Source organism: Bos javanicus, chromosome 11 (assembly GCF_032452875.1).
Source record: "Bos javanicus breed banteng chromosome 11, ARS-OSU_banteng_1.0, whole genome shotgun sequence".
Taxonomy (NCBI): Eukaryota; Metazoa; Chordata; class Mammalia; order Artiodactyla; family Bovidae; genus Bos; species Bos javanicus.
In genome coordinates this window covers 36,581,445-36,607,041 of record NC_083878.1, presented here as the reverse complement: position 1 = coordinate 36,607,041, position 25,597 = coordinate 36,581,445, and the positions used below count along the sequence as shown (strand labels likewise).

Genomic DNA, 25,597 nt, shown 5'->3' with positions numbered 1-25,597 from the left:
ACAGGTCCAGTCTGGAGACATTCATTTCTCAGTTAATCCTTTTACATGCCTAAATTTCACATTATGTTCAACAGCAGAAAGTATCCTTTGAATATCAATCTTCTCTTTGGTTGGTCCCTAACACCTTCCTTTTAATCAGTCTGCTTCCCTCTTTTAAAAAATAAATAACTTCACCATTTCCATTTTAAGCATATAATATCACAGTGTCAGTACTGTTCCTCCCTGCTGTGATATTTGCAGCTGCTTCACCCCGATGATGGGAAAAGGCCTTGGATCCTCGTAATTGTAGGGTCCTGATTAATGAACCCTTTGCCTCTCTGCATTTCCTTTTGAAGATCTTTCCAAACCTTTCACTTGGCACCTTCACTTAAGTGGAATGTCTGGAGCTTGGTGGACAGCATGTTTTGGTGTAAACCTTTTACCATCCAACACATATCTTGAGAACAAAGGAAGTCTGTTTGCAGTGTTTATCGAGTAATTGGGACATGCAAGTTACATTTCTAGGGAAAGGAACCAGTTGTGTGTGGACAGCTACGGTGGAGGAGAGTTTGCAGGCGGACTAGGAGACAGAGAAGATGTTATCTCTGCCCCGGTGGGGATTCCCACCTAACACGATGTCTAGCCCCAGACTACCTCATCCTTCATACATTTTCACTATGATTTCTTTTTCTACAAGAAATTAGGACTGTTCCTGTCTTCATTTCTTCCTAATATGGGGAAAGAAGGGAGGACTCACAGGCAGCCTCCACCTGAGACTCTTCTGACTTTAGGACTTAAATGTGGGCTCCTGATTGATGCCGCCTTACTTCCTATGGATAAAACTGAATGAGATTATAGAAAATTTGTCATTGTGGCATGGAAAGAATAAGGCACAAGCAAATATTTAGAAGAGTAGTTTTCAACTGTATCAGACCCACTATCCCCTTTTTATAATGAAACATCCCTTCATTGTCCTGAAAGGGAATTCATAGTATAATCTACACATATACAGGGGAAAAAAAAACCATAACTCATTTTAATTGACATAATGCTTAAATTGTGATACAAAACAGAAATAAAACTAGAGTTAGGGTTATGTTCAGATAATTATAAATAGCTTTTCACCCACATCAGTGCCTTAAAGGACATTTGATAGTAGGGTGGGACAATTTCTATGTCCTATGGAACTCTTCCAAACATCTGTCAATCCTGGCCCTCAGCCACCAGATACCAGTTAGCATGCCTTCAATCATTGTAATAACCAAAAATGTACCCACAGTTCCTATAACACATCGTAAAAGGTGGTACTGCCCCTGCTGAGAACTACTGGTCTATGTGGGAGTGTCTCTGTATTAGATTTCTTTAGATTCTCCCTTGGTTAGGGGTTCTATGTAATAGAATACGATATACTTGCCATACTCCCAGACTAAGAGTTCCAGGGCTTAACAAGCCTGAGCTCAACCAGCATGCATTTTCTATTTGTACACAACTATTTTTAGGACACTAGTTTTAAAATAGTACCCACATACACACACACTCCACTATCACCAAGGTCCCTGACCACAGAGTCACGTGAGGGAGTGGCCATGCTATGTATGGACTGATGGTTATACAGAGTGAAGCAGAGAGAGCCTTTATTTTGTGTCCTATGTAAAACTTAGGGAGGCAGAATTGAGGATGTGTCAGTGTGGTGCATGGGTTGGCCTTGTACCTTTTTCTTGGTACTCTCTGCCCTTACCTTGGGTTAAAGGAGACTCTGTATTGTAAACAAAGGTTGTCTCTTGTTCTGCCTGCTGAATACAAAATTGAAGCCAAACAGGGACCCAAAGGGAATAAGAGTCCCCTCACCCTCATGCCCCTGGACACATACTCCTAATTAGGATCAATCAAAACATCATTCACCAAATACTCAGAAAGATACCGAGATCTGGCCCAATTGAAAAAAAAAAAGAATGCTTGTGGAAACTTCTCTGAGTCACACTCTAGCATTTAGCAGAGGTCAGTGTTTTCCCACCAGAACAAGTTAAAACTTGAATGAAATAAAAATTCTAGATTACCTAAGGGAAAACTTAAACAGCAAAATTCCTCTACACCAAGACCCATGATAAAACATTTGCCCCCTCTTAAATCATGCTCATTCAAGAATCTGTTTAAGCACAGCATGCTTTCTGGGTGGTACAATTCTTACATGGGCCATTAAGAAGAAAGAGGTTTTGAATCAATGAATGCTAGAGGAAAAAATGTGTTGCAACTAAGGAAAACATTCATTCATGTATAAGCCTAGGTGTTGGTCACTCAGTCGTGTCCGACTCTTAGTGACCCCAGGGACTGTAGCCCACCAGGCTCCTCTCTCCATGGAATGCTCCAGGTAAAAATACTGGAGTGGGCAGCCATTCCCTTCTCCAGGGGTTCTTCCCAACCCTGGGATTGAACCCGGATGTCCTGCACTGCAGGCAGATTCTTTACTGTCTAAGCCACCACAGAAGTCCCCATTCATGTATACAGTCACTTGTTTCCCTTCTCAGCTTAATTTCTCCTATTATACATTGCAAGTACCCTTAGTGTCCTTCCCCCCAACACTTTGAGAAACTCACTTGATTCCACAATGATCTACTACAGGCAATACACCCTGTAGTCCATGCTTACACCTGTGCCTGGTGAAGAACCAAACCATGCAGAGATCTCACTTTAAATTTATGATCTTAAACCTTGAGTAGGCCCTTAATCCTGCCAGCAATCATACTATATTCCCCAAGTCCTTCTATTATCCCTCTTTCCCTAGTGGTATTACATACCTTCACCTCTGTCCTCAAACCTCAAACACCTACTCACCACCTATTCTCATTTCACATATTCTCATATTCACATATTTCACTGAGGAAATAGAATGAGTCAGAAGAGAGCTCCCACAAACACCCACCAACTGCATGAGTGCCCAAGTCCTGGGTTCTTTCTTATGGCTGTAGATGAAAACTTCGTGCCCCCACAAAAGACCAGTTGCTCTACTTGTAGCCTAGATGCCCACTTACTGTCACCTCCTCAAGGACTCACTCCAGCAATTCTGTTCTCAATTCTTCCCTTTTCACTAGATCTTTTCCATCAGTTATGGACATTATTTCTCTCACCTCTGAAAAACCCTGTCTTGACCCCACTTCTTCTTCCATTTACTACTCCCATTCTTTTTCTTTTCTGGAGGTTGTCCATAGTCATCATCTCTACTACCTCCAAATCTCCCTTCCCAGTCTCTCTTAAACCTAATACAATCAGTATTTATCCAATCCACTCCAACTAAATTGCTCTTATCAAGATCACTTCAACCTCCCTGTTGCTATATCCAAAGGCTAAATATTCAGTCTTCCTCTTACTTGATTGGTTAGCAGAATACAATCACTCTCTCCTCCTTGAACCACTTTTCCACTTGGTTTACAGAAGGAGACATATCTGGTCTTCTACCTATATCTCTGGTTCCTCCTCAGTCTTCTTTGTTGGGTTCTCTTCCAACACTCTGACTTCCAAAACTTGGGAGTATTCCAAAATTCAGTCCTCGAACCTTCCCTCTTTATCTTCTTCACTCACTTATTAGGTGATCTCATCTAGTCTCATGGCTTTAAATACCACCCAATATATGTTTTGTCCAGCCTGCATTTCTCCCCTGCACTAGACTCGCATATCCAGCAGCCTCCTTAAACCTCCGCTTGGATGACTAATAGACATCTCAATTTAACAAGTCCAAAACTGAACTCCTGACCCCCTCTCACTACCTCCCTACTGCCGAACCCTGTGCCTCTTCTACTTTTCCCCAGATGCTCAAGCCAAAACCTAGAAGTCATCCTTGATGCCTTTCTTGCTCTCATTCCCCACATTTGATATGTCAACTCAACTGTCAACATATGTGTAGAATCTGACCACTTGTCATCATTCCACTATCACTGTGTCTCACCTAAATTAGTGGAGGAGACAACTAGTCTTCTACCTTCCATTTTGACTCCATTCAGACTTCTCAACACACAAGTCAGAGTGATGCTGATAAAACATAAACCAGAGAAGGTCACCCTTCTGTTCAGAAACTTTCCAATGCCATTTTTAGTAAAAGCTCAACTCCTCAAATTCCTTCAAAGCTCTTCACATTCTGCCCTTGGCTCATTTCTTTTCCAACTTTGTCCCCTATTTCCTCATCCTTCACCTCTTCCTTTCTAGTAGGAGTCTCCCTACCCTTTGCTGTTCCTTAAACCTTCTAGGCACCCCAAGACCTTTGTGCTTACTGTTCCTGGGATGTTCTTCCCCCAGACATGACTCACTCACTCACCTCCTTCCCTCAGATATTTCTACCTCAGTGAGTCCTTCTCTGTTACACATCTGTGATGGCTCATTTTAGCTGTCAATTTGATTGGGTCACAGGGTGCCCAGACATTTGGTCAAACATTATGCTGGCTTTAAGACTTAGACTGGAACCACACTACTGGCTCTGCTAGCTCTTCAGCTTTGCTGACTACAGATCCTGGACTTCTCAGTTCCTCTATGGGCCTTCTTCTCAGCCTCCATAACCACTGAGCCAATTCCTTATAACTAATGGGGATTAAATGACTGTATATTTATGCGGTGCTTGGAAGAATGCCTAATATAGTATTATAGTAAGTGCTATATTAAGTAAAATAAATAAATAACTGTATACATACATATATATATATATATATATATATATTCTTTCTCTCAAGACTTTCAGATAGTAGAAAGGAAAACATATCTATCAAAAGTACAGAGTACACAGTGGTAGTACAGAAGATAGTAAGGGTTAACTTCCCCTTAGACTCAAGGAAGACTTCACAGAGACAGTCATATTTAATGTGAATCTTAGAGAATGAAGAAGTGCTTCCTAGACCAACAAGAAGGGCATTCCAGGCCAAGGACACAGAACAAATGTTTAAATCAGGAGGCTCAGAGATAAGAATAAATCTGTCCTCCCACCTTCCAGGAAGTGGTTATCTGGAGTTGTCTCAATAAATCCAACTTGTTTTTCCTAATTTATCCTTTAATTTCTTTATTATGTAAGGGAAAGTGTTGGTAACACTGAATATTAAATTATAGTCATTTCACTGTGTGGGAGAGAAAATTTTAGAGATTGTTACACTCTCAGGCAATGCTTACCCCAATCAATTCAATGCATCGAGTGAAAAGAATTTGCTAGTTCTAAGTCACCTTAATATTCTCAAAAGAATCTTTTGTTGATTGATATTTACCATATGTTGAAAGAATCTTTCATCGATTGGTATTTACCATATCTTATCTGCTGATATGATCACTGATAACCATTTTTCTTTAAAATGTTACATTAGAATTCATTTGTTTAATGAATTTCGATTTTTCCATTGCTTTATTCATTTACTACCTAACTAAAAGTATGTTTTGTTTATTGTCACATTGTCAGAGATATTAGTTCAGTTCAGTTCAGTTCAGCCGCTCAGCCATGTCTGACTCTTTGCGACCCCATGAAACTCAGCATGCAGGGCCTCCCTGTCCGTCACCACCTCCCGGAGTCCACCCAAACCCAGATATTAGCTAATAGTATTAAAAAAAAAAAAAAAACCCTAATGTCCATTAAAATATTTTCTAATTTTTTTCCTACATTACAAAACATGATTTAAGGACAACATTACTTCACACACCTTTGACTAACTCCTTTCAAGTTAATGATCTAGAAATCAGTGGAGAAGGAACTTAAAGGGAAATGGTCAAGGGGTCATCCAGGAAGGCAACAGGAGTTGGGCAGGATTGATTGAAACACCACAATTAGATCCAGCCACTTTTCAGGATCTGGCCCAGAAACTCACTCCTTGCAATGCCCTAGGTATGAGCCCCAAGAGGCTGACTCATGCAGAGATAGAAGTAGATATTCAAATGCCAGTTTATTCATTTGCAGTGAGAAATTAACCTCTCACATGGACCAGCATGTTCTCATTGATTCCTTGAAGTCAAGGCAAAGAGAATTCATACTAAGAAAGTACTTACTAATTTGCCATGGGAAATCTCTGCATAGGGACAGAAACTTCAGTGTCTGTATGATCTGTATATTTTCTCCCTAGAGATAGCCTACCTGGGAAATCAAACCATAGTCAGAATATTACTCAGTAATAAGAATAGAGAGATGAACATGTGTGTGAGTGTGTGTGTGTGTTCAGTCATTCGGTCATGCCCGACTCTTGTGACCCCAGGGACTGTAGCCTGCCAGGTTCCTCTGCCCATGGGATTTCCCAGACAAGAATACTGGAGTGGTTGCCATTTCCTTCTCCAAGATGAACATACAGAACTAGACTGAAAGACTGTGGCAGACAGAATAAAGGCCCCCCAAAGATGTCTACATCTTAACACTCAGAACCTGTGAATATGTTACCTTACACAGCAAAAGGACTTTGCAGGTGTGATTACATGAAGGATCTTGAGATGGGAAGATCATCCCTTGATGACTGAGTTGGTGAAGTGTGATCGCTCAGTCCAGTCCGACTCTGCTACCCCATGGACTAAACAGTCCGTGGAAATCTCGAGGCCAGAAGACTGGAGTGGGTAGCCTTTACCTTCTCCAGGGGATCTTCCCAAATTGGGAATCAAATCCAGGTCTCCCACATTGCAGGCAGATTCTTTACCAGCTGAGCCATCAGGGAAGCCCAAAAATACTGGAGTGTGTAGCCTGTTCCTTCTCCAGGGAATCTTCCCGACCCAGAAATCAAACTGGGGTCTTCTACACTGCAGGCAAATTCTTAATAAACTGAGCTATCAGGGAAGCCCAATTACTGAGGTAGGCTCAGTATAATTACAAGCTTCCTTATGAGAGAGAAAAAAGAAGGTCAAAGGCAGTAGAAAGGGCTGTAATGATGGAAACAAGAGGTTGGAGTGATGCCAGCAGGGGGCTATAAGCTGAAGAACACAGGCAGCCTCAAGAAGCTTACAAAAGCAAGGAAGTGGATTTCCCCTTAAAGACTCCAAGAAGGAATGCAGCGCTGCTGACACTTTGATCTTAGCTTAATGAGATGCATTTAAGATCCCTGATCTCCAGAACTATAATAGAACACATGTGCATTATAGTAAGCTATTCACTTCAGTTCAGCTGCTCAGTCGTGTCCAACTCTTTGCAATCCCGTGGACTGCAGCACACCAGGCTTCCCTGTCCATCAGCAACTCCCGGAGCTTGCTCAACTCATGTCCATAGTGTTGGTGATACCATCCAACCATCTCATCCTCTGTCGTCCCCTTCTCCTCCTGCCTTCACTATTTCCCAGCATCAGGGTCTTTTCCAGTGAGTCAGTTCTTTACATCAGGTGGCTAAAGTATTGGAGCTTCAGCTTCAGCTTCAGCATCTGTCCTTCCAATGAATATTCAGGACTGATCTCCTTTAGGATTTTCTGGTTGGATCTTGCAGTCCAAAGGACTCTCAAGAGTCTCTCCAACACCACAGTTCAAAAGCATCAATTCTTCAACGTTCGGTCTTCTTTACGGTCCAACTCTCATATCCATACATGACTACTGGAAAAACTATAGCTTTGACTAGACAGACTTTGTCAGTAAAGTAATGTCTCTGCTTTGTGATAACGCTATCTAGGTTTGTCATAGCTTTTCTGCCAAGGAGCAAGCGTCTTTTAACTTCATGGCTACAGTCACCATCTGCAGTGATTCTGGAGCCCAAGAAAATAAAGTCTGTCACTGTTTCCATTGTTTCCCCATCTGTTTTCCCAGCCATGAAGTAATGGGACCAGATGCCATGATCTTAGCTTTTTTTGAAAGTTGAATTTTAATATTAATCTACTAGGTTATAGTAATTCATTCAGCAAAAGGAAACTAATACTGACTCTGAGGCAGTAATTAAGATTACATTCAGCTGTGAGAGGTAGAAATCCCCACATATAAGTAGCTTGAACAAAGTAGACTTGAACAAGTTATGACCTCTCACAAAAATGAAGTCCTGATTAAACAGTCCAAGACTGGTAAAGCAGATCCACCATTACCAAGTACCCAGGCTTCCACTATCTTGTTACTCTCCATACTCAACACATGGTTTCAACTTCATGAGAGCTCAAGATAGCTGCTTAATCTCCAGCCATCACATACATATTCTAACAGCAGGAAGAAAGAAAAAGTAAGGGTAAAGGAAAGCATTCCCTTTTCTTATGGAAACTTCTGAAAGTTGCACACACCATGTCAGCATGCATCTCATAGACAAACAATTGGTCATAGAGCCACACGTAGTTTCAAAGGAAGCTGGAAGTACCATCCTTATTCTGGGTAACTTAGTGCTCATTGAAAAATAAAGCCTCCTATTTCCAAGGAAAAGGAAGAAAAGAAATAAGGACAACTTACAAAACCTAATAATGACAACTTACAAAGCCTTATGAAACATCACTTCATTCACGTTCAGTTCTTTTCGACCCTATGGACTGTAGCCCACCAGGCTCCTCTGTTCACGGGATTCTCCAGGCAAGAATACTGGAATGGGTTGCCATGACCTCCTCCAGGTTTCCTGACCCAGGGATTGAACCCGCGTCTCTTGTGTCTCTGCATCAGCAGGTGGGTTCTTTACCACCAGTGCCACCTGAGAAGCCCTGTAACCCTTGCATTCACCTCTAATCAGAATCAGAAACATGCAAGCTAAGATTTCCTTTCCTAATCTGAGTTGGATGGATACTGCCAGTTTCGCCTATGTGTGTTTTTTTAAATCTAGGAACTGAACACCAATCAATCCTTTTTAGACTGATATCTTTAGGACATATTAAAATATCTTCAATTAGGTTACTAACATTTTAGCTGGCCCAAGTCTGTCCCTTTCAGGTAATTATATATTTTTCTGCCATGATCCTACAATTTATTCTCAGAGGACCATTTTATTTCCTCATTCACAAGTCCTTGGAAGATACTTCTCCATGCCCCTAAAGGATGATAACAAATTATAAAAGCATTGAGTTAAAGCCTGGTAAGTTTCACTCTCTTCCATGGCTGCTAATCATACTCAGAAATTCCAATCCTAGAATTGTCTGAAATTTGTCCCAATATGAAACAAAATGTGAGCATGTAGATAGTTGAGATAAGTCCAAAACCACTACTTGAAAGATAATTATGTGATGTGCCTCTGAAACTCCTTTTAGCTAGAGTCAAGGCTGGTCTAATAAGTAGGTGAAGTGAATACTGATGCTCATGGAATTACAACATGGCAGATGCAATTAATATCCCCGTTTTGCTAATGAAGTAACTGAGGCCTAGAAAAATTAACCAAATTTTCCCAAAGCTAGGGCTATTCAGTGTCAAAGCGAGGACTCAGACTTCTTAACCAGAGTCTGACTCTAAATTATTGCACTATTGATATAATTCAAGAAACCTGGGTAAATGCCCTGCTGCAAAATATTTCTTCATTATTTTTAAAAATACCTCAAATTTCAAACGCTATTTTGGTCCTGAAAACGAATATAATTGCATAAGTAAAGCTGTTTAGAGAATCCAGGGGAAGATACCATTATGTTCTATCTCCATGACCAATACCTTATTTTACGACACCATCATCTACTACCTGGATTACCAAAATTGCCATCCAACTGGTCCATATTCTGCCAGGATGGCTCCTTCCAATCTATTCTCCACATTATAGCCAGAATCATCTTCCCCAAATGTACATCTGATCATGTTATTCCCCTTTTAAACCCTTTCAGGGATTCTTCATTGCCTTCGACATAGTCTATACTAGTGGTTCTCAACCCTGTTAGGAAAAATTTTATATAACAAATAATTTTCATCAAATTTACTACCTCCTTCCCTTACTATCCAGAAAGGAAACTCATGTAACATTAGTCCAATTTTTAAATGTTTGGCCATGATTACATTTAGAAAGTGAATTCTGTAAGTTGCAGGACAGTGGAGACAGTACTACCTCCTCCCACTACCCACCCTGAGAGATAACTGCTGGTCTAAACCCTTTGATGTGATTTGTTAAGTATTTGTGTTCTGGACTCCTCAAGCTCCAACCAACACTATCACTAGTCAGTCTGTCTTGGCCTTAAGTCCTCATAAACTACCTAAATGACCGATACACACGATGGTCTTTGTCACTTACTGTTCTGTAGAAACCACCTTCTTTACCTGGAACTCTCCATCATCCTCTCTCCAGCTTTATCTGGCTAATTCCTCCTCACTCAGGTTTCTGCTTAGAAGCAATTTCCTCCATAAAGCCTTCTCTTGTTACATCAGTGACACATGGCATCCTGAACTTTCCTCTATTATAGCACATGTCAGTCCCACTGTTGCAATGATCTCTTTACTTCTCTAGCCACTCCCTGAAAAATGAGTTTCTTGAGGACATAGACTATGTTGTGGCCACTGTTACAGCTTGTTATACTTGTTAGAGGAAAAGGAAGTTGGAGAGCATCGAAGACTAACTTAGCAAAACTATCTTATATTGGGAGTATTACGATCAGCTATTATTTTTTAGAAACACATTGTTTTGGAAATGCATAAAAAGGAAAAAATACAAAATACATTTTGAGAAAAAAGTATAACAAACCTGACAAACATTACCTCCACCAGGTTATTAAGGTCAACATCAACAGGGATTAGTCATGTGATAGTATGTATCTTTGTTATGATGTGATAAAAATGGCACTTTAAACTCTATAGTTTCCTCCCCCAAACCATAATACCAGCATAATCAAAAGAAAAATAACTGACAAATCCCAATGGAGGGACATTCCACATTCTAAAAATACTTAATGAGTACTCTTCAAAATTATTAAGGTCATCAAAAACAAAAAAAGTCAGGAACTGTCATAGCCTAGAACAGCCTAAAGGACAGGATGGCTAAATGTAATCTGATATCCTAGATGGGATTCTGAAACAGAAAGAAGACATTAGGCAACACTTAAGGGAATATGAATAAAGCATGTACATTAATTAATAATAATGTAGAAATACTGATTCATTAATTGTAACAAATATTAGCATGCTAATATAAGATGTTAATAACAGAGGAAACTGGGTACAGAGGATATGGGAACTCTCTATACAATCTTGCAATTTTTTGGTAAATCTAAAATTGCTCTAAAATTAAAAGTTTATTTTTTTAATGGGCAAAATATTTAGACACTGTACCCCCTCAAAATTATCTATAAATGCAATATGAAAAAAATTCAACATGCTTAGTCATAAGGCAAATGCAAACTGTCATAATGTAATACCACAAGAGACACATTAGAATGGTTACAATGCAAAAGACTCGCAAAATCAAGTATTCATGAAGATACAGAGCAATTGAACCACTGATTATGGTTATGGAAATGCTAAAATGACAATTACTCTTTAAAAGTATGGAGGTTTTTTTATGAAGTTAAACAAACATTTTTCACGAGATCCAGCAATTCCACTCCAAGTTATTTACTCAAGATTAATAAAATATATGTTCACACATACATACATAAAATGTAAAATGGTATCATCATCCACAAAAATAACAACACAATAAAAAACACAATCACTTGGAAATTCATGGAAACTTTTTGAAATAACCATAAGGTTATAGTCTCAGGTTATGCATGCTAAAGTATTTAAGGGTAAAATGTTATATCTACATCTTATTTTCAAATGATTCAGCAAAAAAAAAAAGGAAGGAAAGAAGGGAGAGAGGAAGGAAGGAAAGGAGAGAGAGAAGCAAATTTGACAAAATATTAACAACTGATGATCAAGAAAAAGAGTATAGGAGTCTTGTTATTCTTGCAACTTTTCCATAGATTTGAAATTTTTCAGAATAGAAAGTTGTGGGGAAAAGCAAGCTTAATAATAGCACTAGTAAGATGACATAAATTTCTCTAGGGGTCAATTTTTATTTTTCACTTTGCTCATTGGCCAAAGGCTAGCCAACGTATTTATGTAGTCTGAGCACTTATAATGTGACTCTCTTCACAAAACAGTCTGTGAACTGTTTATTAAACTGTGAACTGTTGATTAAAGTTTCTCAGATGGTCAATTAAATTCAGAGTTATATGTTTATACCAGTACACCTCAGCTGTAAAATAAAAAGTTCTATCATACAACATCTTTTGTACCCTAGATAATGTGCAAGTTATTTGTTCAGTTATTTTGGAATCAGGTAGACATTTTTATCCAGGATTGATTTTTTTTAAAAAGAAGGCAGAATAGGCAATAAAGGAAAGCTAATTTTTAATTTAAAAGAATAATTCTCTATATGTTTATTTCAATAATGCTCAGACATTCTGGGAATCCCACTTTGGTTCTTCAGAGCCTAGTTATAAATGAAATCCTTATGAATTCTATGGCCATTAAACCAGGTTGTTTTTTTTTTTTTGATGTTGAATTGTATGAGATATATATATATATGTGTGTGTATATGTACACACACACGTATATATATGTATTAGATATTCTTTGTTGGTCATATCATTTACAAATATTTTCTCCCATTCAGTAGGTTGTCCTAATGAAATCATTAAAAAATAGTTTAAATACACTCACATTTTATTTTGGACAAAATGGCATCAGAACATGTGATCACTCAAATTATTAAACTTTCTTTTTTTCAAATGAATTTTTGGCATTTTCAAAAGATCAACTCTACCTTAACAAATTAAAAATTGCCATCATAAATATTACATGGGAGGCCAGGAGTTGGTAAACTTTTTCTGTAAAGGTTCAGATAATAAACATTTTAGGCTTCATAGGTCATATGGGTTCTGTCATGTGTGCATGCTAAGTCACTTCAGTTGTGTCCGACTCTGCAACCCTATGGACTGTAGCCTGCCAGGCTTCTCTGTCCATGGGGATTCTCCGGACAAGAATATTGGAGTGGGTTGCCATATTCTCCTGGGAAACCCATGGGTTCTGTCACAACTAATCAACTCTGCAGCTATAGTGTAAAAGGAGCCAAAGACACTTCTATAATAAATGAGCTTACCTGTACTGCAATAACATTTTATTTACAAAAATAGTTGGTGAAACAGATTTGGTCCTCTAGTTTGTTGATTCTGGTTTTAGGTAATAACAGAATAACTGAAATAACTATGTTGCTTTCTATCATGATGGCAACTACTAGGACGTATTGTTTTTGGCTTAAAAAAAAGTTTTTTCCACCCACTGGTTTATAATCAATAGTAAGGTATTTTAAGGGGCTTCTCTGGTGGCACTAGTGGTAAAGAGCCTTCCTGTCAATACAGGAGCCATAAGAGCTGTGAGTTTGATCCCTGGGTCAGGAAGATCCCCTGGAGGAGGACCTGGCAACCCACTCCACTATACTCTCCAGTACTCTCAGTACTCTAGCACACACATGCACACAAGGTATTTTAAGGCCTTGTTTAAAAGCAATATTTTCATTTACCATAACATCAACAAGAACAAAATGTACAGGAATAAATCTAACAAATGATATAAAAGACCTGTATTCAAAAAATTATAAGACACTGATGAAAGACATTGAAGATGACACAAACAAATGGGAAGATATTCTATGTTAATGGGTTGTAAGAATTAATATTGGTAAAATAACCATACTACCTAAGGCAATCTATAAATTCAATGCAACCCCTACCAAAATACCAATAGCATTTTTCACAGAACTAGAGCAAATAATTCTATAACTTGTATGAAATCACAAAAGATCCCGAATAGCCAAAATAATTTTGAGAAAGAAAAACAAAGCTGGAGGAATCATGTTCCCTGAGCTCAAAGTACATTACAAAGCTACAATCACCAGAACAGTGTGGTATTGGCACAAAAACAGACACATACATTAATGGAACAGAATAGAGAACCCAAAAATAAACCAACACACTTATGGTCAATTAATCTATGACAAAGGGGGCAAGAATATACAGTGAGAAAAGGACAGCTTCTTCAATAAACTGGGGAAAACTGGAAAGCTACATGGAAAAGAATCAATCTGGAGTACTCTATTATATCATGCACAAAAGTAAATTCAAAATAGATTAAAGACTTAAATGTAAGACCTGAGACCAAAAAATTCCTATAAGAAAACACAGACAGAACCCTCTTTGGTGTAAATCATAATTTTTTTTTGTTTCTGTTTCCTAAGGCAAAGGAAACAAAAGCAAAAATAAACAAATAGGTTCTAATTAAACTTAAAACCTTTGGCACAGCAAAGGAAACCATAAACAAAAGAAAAAGACCATCTACTGAATGGGAGAAAATATTTGTAAATGATATGACCAACAAAGAATTAATATCTAATACATATATATATATATATATATATATATATATATATATATATCTCATACAACCCAACATCAAAAAAAAAACAAAACTGGTTTAAAAGTGGGCAAAAAATCTGAATAGACATTTTTCTAATGAAGACATGAAAATGGCCAATAGGTACATGAAAAGATGCTCAACACTGTTAATCATTCGAGAAATGAAAATTAAAACCACAATGAGTTATCATCTCACACCTGGTCAGAATAGCTATCATCAAAAAGACCACAAATAATAAATGTTGGTGACAATTTTGGAGAAAAGGGAATGGAGAAAAGGGAATCCTTATAAACTTTGTGGGAAGGTAAATTGGTACAATCATTATGGAAAACAGTATGGAGATTTCTCAAAAAATTAAAAACAGAACTATCATATGATCCAGCAATATAGGAAAGATACATGAACCCTTATGTTCACTGCAGCATTATTTACAATAGCCAAAGCATGGAAGCAACCTAAGTGCCCATCAATAGGTGAATGCACAAAGCTTGTGTGTGTATATACAATGGACTATTACTCAGCCACAAAAAAGAATGAAATCTGATCATTTTTGACATCATGGGTGCAGCTAGAGACTATTATGCTAAGTGAAATAAGTCAGACAGAGAAAGACATATATCATATGATTTCACTTATATGCGGAATCTCAAAAAAAAACAACAGATAAATGAACAAATATAATAAAACAGAATTACAGATACAAAGAACAATCAGGTATTTGCCAGAGGGGAGGAGGAGGAAAGAAATAGTTGAGGGAGATTTCAGGTACAAACTTTCAGTTGCAAAATAAATGAGTCATGGGTATGAAATGTACTGTAATATAGGCAAATGTACTGGGTAATACAGGCAATAACTATAGAATATCTTTGTATGGTAACATATTCTAATTAGATTTATTGTGGTGACGAGTTTGAAATGTAGAAATACCTAACCATTCTGTTGCATAACAGGAAGTAACATTCTTTTGTAGGTCGATTATATTTCAAAAGCTAACAAACATAACAAAAGAGATCAGATTTCTGAATAGCAGAGGTGGAGGGTGGGGGAGGGGGAACTGGATGAAAGTAGGAAGTAAGCAAAAGTTACAAATTTTCAGTTATAAGACAATTAAGTGCAAGGGTTGTACTGTACAACATAATAAATACAATTAACACTGTTGTATGTTATATAGAAAAATTGTTAAAAGAGTAAATTCTAAGAGTTCTCATCACAAAAATTTTTTTTGTATTTCTTTAATTTTGTACCTATATGAGATAATGGATGTTCACTAAACTTATTGTGATAATAACTTCATGATGTATGTAAATCAAATCATTACTCTGTATACCTTAAACTTATACTGTGCTATATGTCAATGATATCGCTGTAAAACTGGAAGGAAAAAAAATAAAAGCATAGTTTCAAACAGCATTTGTGGAAAGTATTGCACTGATATTTCCTCTCCCAGAGGGGAAGCAATCACAATACAATTAGAGTTTTATCATTCAATCAGCAGGAGCTGTATTTTGACTTTTAAGATGATCATTAAAAATAAAAACCCAATACATCATCCCACTGCTGTTATAGATTTCATTCTTCGGAAAGTCATCTGAGGTCAACTCACTTAGTATCAGTATATCTTGGTAAAAATCACGGAAAAAAAAAATATAGATAAAACACAGCAGACACAAAAATATTCAATGGCAAAACAATAATGTGACTGGACTTCCCTGCTGGTCCAGCAGTTGGGAGTCCACCCGTAAGCGCAGAGGACATGGGTTTGACCCCTCGTCTGGGAGGATTCCACATGCCACAGGGCAACTGGGCCCGTGTGCCACAACTACTGAACCCACACTCATACTGAAGCCTGCACGCCCCCGAGCCTGTGCTCTGCCAACTAGAGAAACCACCACAACGAGAAGCCTGAGCACCACGCTAGAGAGTACCCCTGCTCACCACAGCTAGAGAAAGCCTTCACGCAGCAATGAAGACCCAGTGCAGCCAAAAATAAATGAATAAATAAATAAAATTAAAAAGAAAATAGGTGACCAATACTCAATTGGCAAAAAAAATCAGCTTATCCAAAACATCTATGAGAACACAAGATGAAAGCAATCTACAGACTACTTCTATCATCGTTTACTAATTTCACTGTCGTATGAAAACAAACATATTTCCTTCGCATTCACAAATTTTAATAAATAAAACTAAAAGTCTTTCTCAGATAGACATTGATGTTTGCAAACACTTGCTATAAAGAGCAAAAAGGATAAACGCTTCTATTTAATAAACAACTGTGCTTTTTGTTCATTTAAAACCTGTTATTTGAGTTAATGTTACAATTTTCAGACCTTCAAGAAGGACCTAGATGAACAAATCATACTTATTCAGTTTTTTTCCCTTTTTATATTTTTCTCTGCCTATATTAGTGATTCTCAAATGCAGTCCCTGAACCAGCAGCATCAACTAGGAATCATCTAAAATCTGTTAAAAATGAAAATTCTTGCTGTCTCCCGGCCACTACTGTGGAGGCAGAGGCTCATGTGCATTCCAGATGAGCAGTACCCATAATCTACTGCCATGGCCAAGAAAGTACCCATAACCTACCGCCATGGCTGAAGAAGGCATTGTTGCTGGAGGTGTAATAGACATTAATCCTGCTTTACAAGAGGTGCTGAAGACCATCGTCATCTATGATGGCCTGGCACGTGGAACTCACAAAGCTGCCAAACCCTTAGACAAGTGCCAAGTCCATCTTTGCATGCTTCCATCCAACTGTGATGAGCCTCTATGTCAAGTTGGTGGAGGTCCTTTGTTTCTTTGTTGTTTTTGTTGTTGTTGTTTTTTAATATTTCCCAGTGGAAACAGTGTCAGACTTTATTTTTCTGGGCTCCAAAATCACTGAAGATGGTGACTGCAGCCATGAAATTAAAAGACGCTTACTCCTTGGAAGGAAAGTTATGACCAATCTAGATAACATATTCAAAAGCAGAGATATTACTTTGCCAAGAAAGGTTCGTCAAGTAAAGGCTACGGCTTTTCCAGTAGTCATGTACGGATGTGAGAGTTGGACTGTGAAGAAGGCTGAGTGCTGAAGAATTGATGCTTTTGAACTGTGGTGTTGGAGAAGACTCTTGAGAGTCCCTTGGACTGCAAGGAGATCCAACCAGTCCATTCTGAAGGAGATCAGCCCTGGGATTTCTTTGGAAGGAATGATGCTAAAGCTGAAAGTCCAGTACTGTGGCCACCCCATATGAAGAGTTGACTCATTGGAAAAGACTCTGATGCTGGGAGGGATTAGGGGCAGGAGGAGAAGGGGACGACAGAGGATGAGATGGCTGGATGGCATCACTGACTCAATGGACGTGAGTCTCAGTGAACTCCGGGAGTTGGTGATGGACAGGGAGGCCTGATGTGCTGCAATTCATGGGGTCACAAAGAGTCGGACACGACTGAGCGACTGAACAGAACTGAATCAACTTGTGCCACAGTCAGCTCCCAGTCTTGTTTTTGCTGACTGTATAGAGCTTCACCATCTTTGGCTGCACATATGCATCTTTGGTTGCAAAGATCTTTGCATCTTTGGATGCAAAGAGCTGACTGTGGCACAGACCATGAACTCCTTATTGCCAAATTCAGACTTAAATTGAAGAAAGCAGGGAAAACCACTAGACCATTGAGGTGTGACCTAAATCAAATCCCTTATGATTATATAGTGGAAGTGAGAAATAAATTCAAGGGATCAGATCTGACAGACAGAGTGCCTGAAGAACTATGGATGGAGGTTCATGACACTGAACAGGAGGCAGAGATCAAGACCATCCTCAAGGAAAAGAAATGCAAAAAGGCAAAATGGTTGTCTGAGGTGGCCTTATAAATAGTGTTTTTCTCTTTTGACTGCCTTGGGTCGTAGCTGCGGCATGTGTGAGATTTTAGTTCCCCAACCAGGGATCAAACCACTGCCTGCTGCGCTGGCAGGTGGATTCTCAACCACTGGACCCCAGGGACATCCGTCCCTCTGTAGTCCTTATTTGTGAGTCTCAAATTCTGGGTTTACTCCTGGACATCGTGTGACCTGGGGCGGTCACTTTCCCACAGACAGATGGCGTCCTTGACGCTGTTTATCGAGGAACAGTGCTGACCTGAGTTTCCGCTCTCTTGTAGTGAATGCATAGACCCAAGTGAGTCTGTGTTGAGATCCTCTTTTCATTGATAAATTTAGGTTTTTGTAAAAATTTCATTTATTTTTAATTGGAGGATGATTGCTTTACAATTCTGTGTTGAAAGGCAAAGGAGAAAGGGAAAGATAAACCCATTTGAATGCAGAGTTCCAAAGAATAGTAAGGAGAGATAAGAAAGCCTTCCCCAGTAATCAGTGCAAAGAAATAGAGGAAAACAATAGAATGGGGAAGTCTAGAGATCTCTTCAAGAAAATTAAGAGTTACCAAGGGAACATTTCATGCAAAGATGGGCACAGTAAAGGACAGAAATGGTATAGACTTAACAGAAGCAGAAGATATTAAGAAGAGGTGGCAAGAATACACAGAAGAGCTATACAAAAAAGAACTTCATGACCCAGATAATCATGATGGTTTGATCAACAACCTAGAGCCAGACATCCTGGACTGCAAAATCAAGTGGGCCTTAGGAAGCATCACTACGAACAATGCTAGTGGAGATGATGAAATTCCAGTTGAGCTCTTTCAAATCCTGAATGATGATGCTGTGAAAGTGCTGCATGCAATATGCCAGCAAATTTGGAAAACTCAGCAGTGGCCACAGGACTGGAAAAGGTCAGTTTTCATTCCAATCCCAAAGAAAGGCAATGCCAAAGAATGCTCAAACTACCACACATTTCACTCATTTCACATGCTAGCAAAGTAATGCTCAAAATTCTCCAAGCCAGGCTTCAACAGTATGTGAACCATGAACTTCCAGATGTTCAAGCTGGTTTTAGAAAAGGCAGAGGAACCAGAGACCAAATTGCCAACATCTGCTGGATCATCGAAAAAGCAAGAGAGTTCCAGAAAAACATCTACTTCTGCTTTATTGACTATGCCAAAGCCTTTGACTGTGTGGATCACAATAAACTGTGGAAAATTCTTCAAGAGATGGGAATACCAGGCCATCTGACTTTCTTCTTGAGAAACCTGTATGCAGGTCAGGAAGCAACAGTTAGAACTGGACATGGAACAACAGACTGGTTCCAAATAGGAAAAGGAATACGTCAAAGCTGTATATAATCACCCCGCTTATTTAACTTTAATGCAGAGTACATCATGTGAAATGCCAGGCTGGATGAAGCACAAGCTGGAATCAAGACTGCCAGGAGAAATATCGATAACCTCAGATATGCAGATGACACCAGCCTTATGGCAGAAAGCAAAGATGAACTAAAGAGCCTCTTGATGAAAGCGAAAGAGGAGAGTGAAAAAGTTGGCTTAAAACTCAACATTCAGAAAACGAAGATCATGGCATCTGGTCCTATCACTTCATGTCAAATAGATGGGGAAACAGTGGAAACAGTGACAGACTATTTTTGGGGCTCCAAAATCACTGCAGATGGTGACTGTAGCCATGAAATTAAAGGACGCTTGCTCCTTGGAAGAAAAGTTATGACCAACCTAGACAGCATATTCAAAAGCAGAGACATTACTTTGCCAACAAAGGTCGATTTAGTCAGAACTATGGATTTTCCAATAGTAATGAATAGATGTGAGAGTCAGTTATAAAGAAAGCTGAGCACCGAAGTATTGATGCTTTTGAACTGTGGTGCTGGAGAAGACTCTTCAGAGTCCCTTGGACTGCAAGGAGAGCCAACAAGTCCATCCTACAGGAAATTAGTCCTGAATATTCATTGGAAGGACGGATGTTGAAGCTGAAGCTCCAATACTTTGGACACCTGATGTGAAGAACTGACTCACTGGAAAAGACCCTGATGCTGGGAAAGATTGAAGGCAGGAGGAGAAGGGGATGACAGAGGATGAGATGGCTGGATGGCATCACCGACTCAATAGACATGAGTCTGAGTAAACTCTGGGAGTTGGTGATGGATAAGGGAGGCCTCACGTGCTGCAGTCCATGGGGTCACAAATAGTTGGACATGACTGAGCGACTGAACTGAACTGAATCAACTTGTAATTAAATTACAGATAAAATTAACATTATATGTTAATGAAATAGTAAATAGCTGAGACTGCCAATAAGAAATCAGTTGGCTTTTTTCCACATGGAAACTTTTTCCACATTGATAACAGAATATTACCCCTTAGAAAAAGAACGGCAGCTTGGCTTTCTTTAGAATTGTAGGGATATGAGCATTTGCACATAGATTCCTGGAAATTGCTTAGCATTCCAAGGCACTTATTTAAATCCTGTGAGAAGTCTGATAGTGCAGGTGAGAAAGGAAGCACACCAATTCATTCCTTTCACACGTATGAGAGAGGCTCCTACTCCCTCCCCACCAGCCTGGGACTTCTCTCCCCATGCACAAGAACTGGTGGAGGCCTCTGTGCTATACACCAAATCAATGCAATTAAGGCTGATGACAACAAGAAACTACGGGAATGGGTTGTTGTTGTTGTTGTTTAGTCATTAAGTTGTGTCTGACTCTTTTGTGACCCCACGGACTGGAGCCTACCAGGCTTCTCTGTCCATGGGATTTTTCAGGCATGAATACTGGAATGGGTTGCCATTTCCTTCTCCAAGGGATCTTCCCAACCCAGGGATCAAACTCACGTCTCCTGCATCCGCAGGTGGATTCTTTACCACTTAGCCACCAGGGAAGCCCCAGAGGAATGGGTAGATTCTCTTAAAACTGACTGAGAGGGAAAACCCAGTAAAGTGGTTGGTTGCATCTGTGTGGTAGGTAAGGACTATGGCAAAGAGTCTCAGGCACACGATGCCATCAAGGAGTACTTCAGATGCAAGAAATGAACAGACAAAAAACGTGGCTCTTATTTCTTAAAAAGAAAAGGAGGAAAGAAACACAAATGTGGGGGCCTTACCTCAAAACTTCTTAAGTCAGAATCACTGGAGTGGGGCCCAGTAATAGCTCTCCAGATGGTACTGATGCACATGCAGTTTTGTGGACCACACTCTCAGTTATCAGGTCCCAGCACAGGCACATCTTGAGTCTTTTCAGCTTTTTCATGTTCTACCAGCTCAGATCTAAAGGAGAGGAGAGTGAAAATGGCTTACAAATGGAAGCCTATACTCACTCATATCTGCTTCTCCTTCCACTCATGACCACCTGCCTAAGTCGAACGTAGACTTAACATAGTAGCACTGAGGCATCTACACTTCCTTACTCTGCTAATGCTCAAGGATACTGCAAGATGGAGGTAGAGAGGGATACTGTTTTTCATAAGAAGAATTACAGAGCAATTGACTCCTAAATTATGTGTACATACAACATCAACTGCAATATTTCAGATATATTTTAAAAAGAGATCCATTAAAACTTTCCCTTATACAACATGTGCTTATATAGGTCCCATCTTTGTATAATGATGGGGAATAAAAATGTCACAGAAATAAGTGCACTCTCAGAGTGTGATGAAAATTTACATCCAAATACAAAAGGGAGTGAGCACTCTGCTTTCAGTTTCTTTCTGTTTGGACTTAACCCCTGCTTGGTTAAAGAAATTAGAAAAATTAGAACTGTATACAGTAACAAGTCTCTTCCCAATTAAAAGCCATTAAAAAAATAAAGATGTAACCAATGAAGAGAGACACTGGTATATGCTTATACACCACATTGTGGTAAGCACTGATGAGGGAGGAGAGCCTGTAAGTATAAAAAATACAAAAATACAACAAACAAAAAACTACCCTAGAATAGCTACTGTAGAGTTACAGATGATCAGAGGATGAAACAACAGTGTGAGCTGAAGTGAGATGCAGAAACTGAACCGGTCTTTCAAGGAGGGATGCAGAGAGATGGGAAGGAAAATTCCAGACAGGCAAATGTCATGAGCAAAGTCCCTGAATATCACACTTGGCATATTTGGAGAATAACCAACTAGACTGATTTAGCTGGAGTGGACATCCATATAAGAAAGATTAGAGACACAGATGAGGTTTGTTTAACTGTGAGTGTCAGACGGGGGCATTTGACTTTTCTGAGAGCAACGAGGAACATTTAAAATTCTAGGGATATGATGAAAGCAGTATTTCAGGAAGACTGATTTGACCAGTCATTGGAAGGACTGATGCTAAAGCTGAAACTCCAGTACTTTGGCCACCTGATGCGAAGAACTGACTCACTGGAAAAGTCCCTGATGCTGGGAAAAATTGAAGGCAGGAGAAGAAGGGGACAATAGAGGATGAGATGGCTGGCTGGCATCACCAACTTGATGGACATGAGTTTGAGTAAGCTCCGGGAGTTAGTGATAGACAGGGAAGCCTGGCGTGCTGCAGTCCATGGGGTCGCAAAGAGTAGTACACGACTGAGCAACTGAACTGACCTGATTTGACCAAACGTGTAGAGTAAATTACAGTTAGGCTTCACAAGCTGTCAAATGCGTATGAAATCACCTGGGATCCTATGATTCAGTAGATCTGGGGAGGCCGAGATTCTGCGTTTCTAACACTCCTAGTGATGCCTAAACTGCTGGTCCTCAGACAGTACTTTGAGTAGTGTGGGATTATGATATGTTTTAAATTCAAAATATCCACTGAGGCATACTAAAGAAAATGTCATACAGAAAAAAATAATCCTTTACAAATTTATTATTCTAGTCTGTTCCATTTCTTTGCAAGGAGCAGTCATTTCTCACTCAACCAGCTGATATAAAAAGAGAGACTATAAAAAAGAAAGAACATAAAAGAATCTTACAGAAACAAATGCAGACAGCATGGTAGAATGTCTCCAGGAAATGGAAAAGCAACAGTCACTGCTCTCCCCATGTCTCTGGCTGTATGCCTTCCTGTTTGCTTCTGCTTCCTTCTTCTGTTTACTCACCAGTTCATCCATTAGGACTCTCAGTCCTGATGCTAAATAACTCTGAGTTCAATCATCTACTACCATCGTACTACAGGTTCTTAAATCTCAGTTCATATTGTCAGGAGAGAACCAGAATGGACCATCTTTGGATTCCTCCCAGGGTTAGGAGTCCATCTCTAGTTCAGTCATCTGTTACTTGGACAGAGAAGAGAGTCTTTCATATATTTCAGGGACTGTGAATGAAATGAAGAGGGTGTGTTGGGGATGGAAGGCAAATTGACCAACAAATCTAAAATGAGTGGTGGGAGAGAGTCTCAGGCTCAGTTGAGGCCTCTGCTGTTTGCACAAGATGTCAAATACTTTCCATGCTCTAAAGGCAGGTGCTTTTCTGAACATGTTAAAACATTGAGACACAAGTTTTATCAGCGTTAAGTTATGATCCACCTCCAGACTACTCATTTGAAAAGACCCTGATGCTGAGAAAGATTGAGGGCAGAAGGAGAAGGGGACAACAGAGGATGAGACGGTTGGATGGCATCACCGACTCAATGGACATGAGTTTGGGTAGACTCCAGCAGTTGGTGACAGACAGGGAGGCCTGGCGTGCTGCGGTTCAGGGGGTCGCAAAGAGTCGGACATGACTGAGCGACTAAACTGAACTGAACCAGACTACGTGAGTTGGTGAGAAATTCACTGAGGCTGAAGAAGCAAGTGGTGAGGTAGGTCCCCAGCATTTCTGTACATTCCTGCCCCTACCATCCAATACAGGAGACGGGAGAGGTGAGTTCCTACCCCTCAAATAAAGAAGTTTTTAAGAGAATCATTTGAAGAGCTTAACTTCTATCTCCTAGAATTTGGGGGTACATAGGAAAGCTGGTCACACTTTGAAAAGTCTGAAGTGAAAGACTGTGGCTGTATCATTTAGAGATGGCAGAGCAGTGGAAGGGAAGGAAAGACAGAAGTAGAGAGATGCCATCCCAGGAGTAAACTACATTCACACTAATATGGAGCAGGGAGTAGGGCTTGAGCAAAGTGGGATCCTGCAGGAGGAAACTGTCCTGATGAGGGAGAGATATAAGAATTTTCACTTCTGTAAAAGCCACACACAGTTTATGACAGACTGGAGAATGGAGAAGCTAGCTGAATAGTATCACACAGTTTGAGATCATCAGGTAAAATGCAATACCTACAGCTTCAATCTACCTTAGTTAAACTAAGTAAAGATGAACATGACCCCAGCCCCACCCTTATCTTCACCAAAGGAACCCAAAAGGGAAGGAAGGAAGCCAGCCACACAAAGGTTTGAGTTCTCAGGTGTTTCCCACCTGTCTGCATTCCACTAAGCTTCTTAAAGTTTCCACTGTAAGCACAATCACAGATTCTTATCCAATGTCCCAGGGATTACTTTGTTTAGTAAACAATTGTCACTTCTCATTGTTGTTGTTCAGTCGCTAAGTTGTGTCCAACTCTTTTCCACCCCATGGACTGCAGCACACCAGGTTCTCCTTTCCTTCACTATCTCTTGGAGTCTGCTCAAATTCATGTCCTTTGAGTCAGTGATGCTATCTAACCATCTCATCCTCTGTCACCCCCTTCTCCTTTTGCCTTCTCTCTTTCCCAGCATCAGGGTCTTTTCCAGTGAGTCAGCTCTTCGTGTCAGGTGGCCAAAGTACTGGAACTTCAGCTTCAGCATTAGCCCTTCCAACGAATAGTCAGGGTTGATTACCTTTAGGATTGAATGGTTTGATCTCCTTGCTGTCCAAGGCATTCTCAAGAGTCTTCTCCAGCACCACAGTTTGAAAGCATCAATTCTTCAGTGCTCAGCCTTCTTTACGGTCCAACTCATATCTGTACATGACTACTGGAAAAACCATAGATTTGGTTATACTATACTCACTTCTCATGCTAACTGCTAAATTTACTCATTCTTTTTTTTTTCTCTCTCATAGAGACTTCTCTGTGTCTGACACTATTCAATCAATAAACTCAAACTCCAAATGAAACTTATATTTGAGCATGTGGCAGTACAGGTAATAAATAATATACCCATTAAAATATATCAGAGGACAGTAAATGATATATGAATAAAACAATGGCAGGGAAAAAGAACAGATTGCTTTAAGAGTGTAATTTAAAACAGAGGGTCAGGGGGCTTCCCTGGTGGCACAATGGATAAGAAACGGCCTGCCAATGCAGAACACATGGGTTCAATCCCTGGTCTGAGAAGATCCCATATATTGTGGGCCAACTAAGCCCGTGTGCCACAAATATTGAGTCTGTGCTCTAGAGCCTGGGAGCCACAGCTACAGAAGCCCTCACACCCTACAGCCCATGCTTTTGCAAGAGAAGCTACCACAATGAGAAGCCCTCACCCTGCAACTAGAGAAAAACCCGCACAGCAAGGAGGATCCAGCACAACCAAAAATGAGTAAATAAATTAATTAA

The 25,597-nt window shown here is 39.6% G+C and overlaps 1 long non-coding RNA gene across 1 annotated transcript in view; it reads right to left on the bottom strand.

Annotated features, from left to right (window-relative positions):
- LOC133257012 (uncharacterized) overlaps positions 1-25,140 on the bottom strand; it is a 45,574-nt gene extending 20,434 nt beyond the window's left edge. The window contains exons 1-2 of the long non-coding RNA XR_009739368.1: positions 24,879-25,140; positions 21,213-21,375 (exon numbers count right to left, since the gene is read on the bottom strand). This is a non-coding gene — a long non-coding RNA (uncharacterized LOC133257012). The remainder of the gene's footprint in view (positions 1-21,212; positions 21,376-24,878) is intronic.
- Positions 25,141-25,597: the final 457 nt, after the last annotated feature.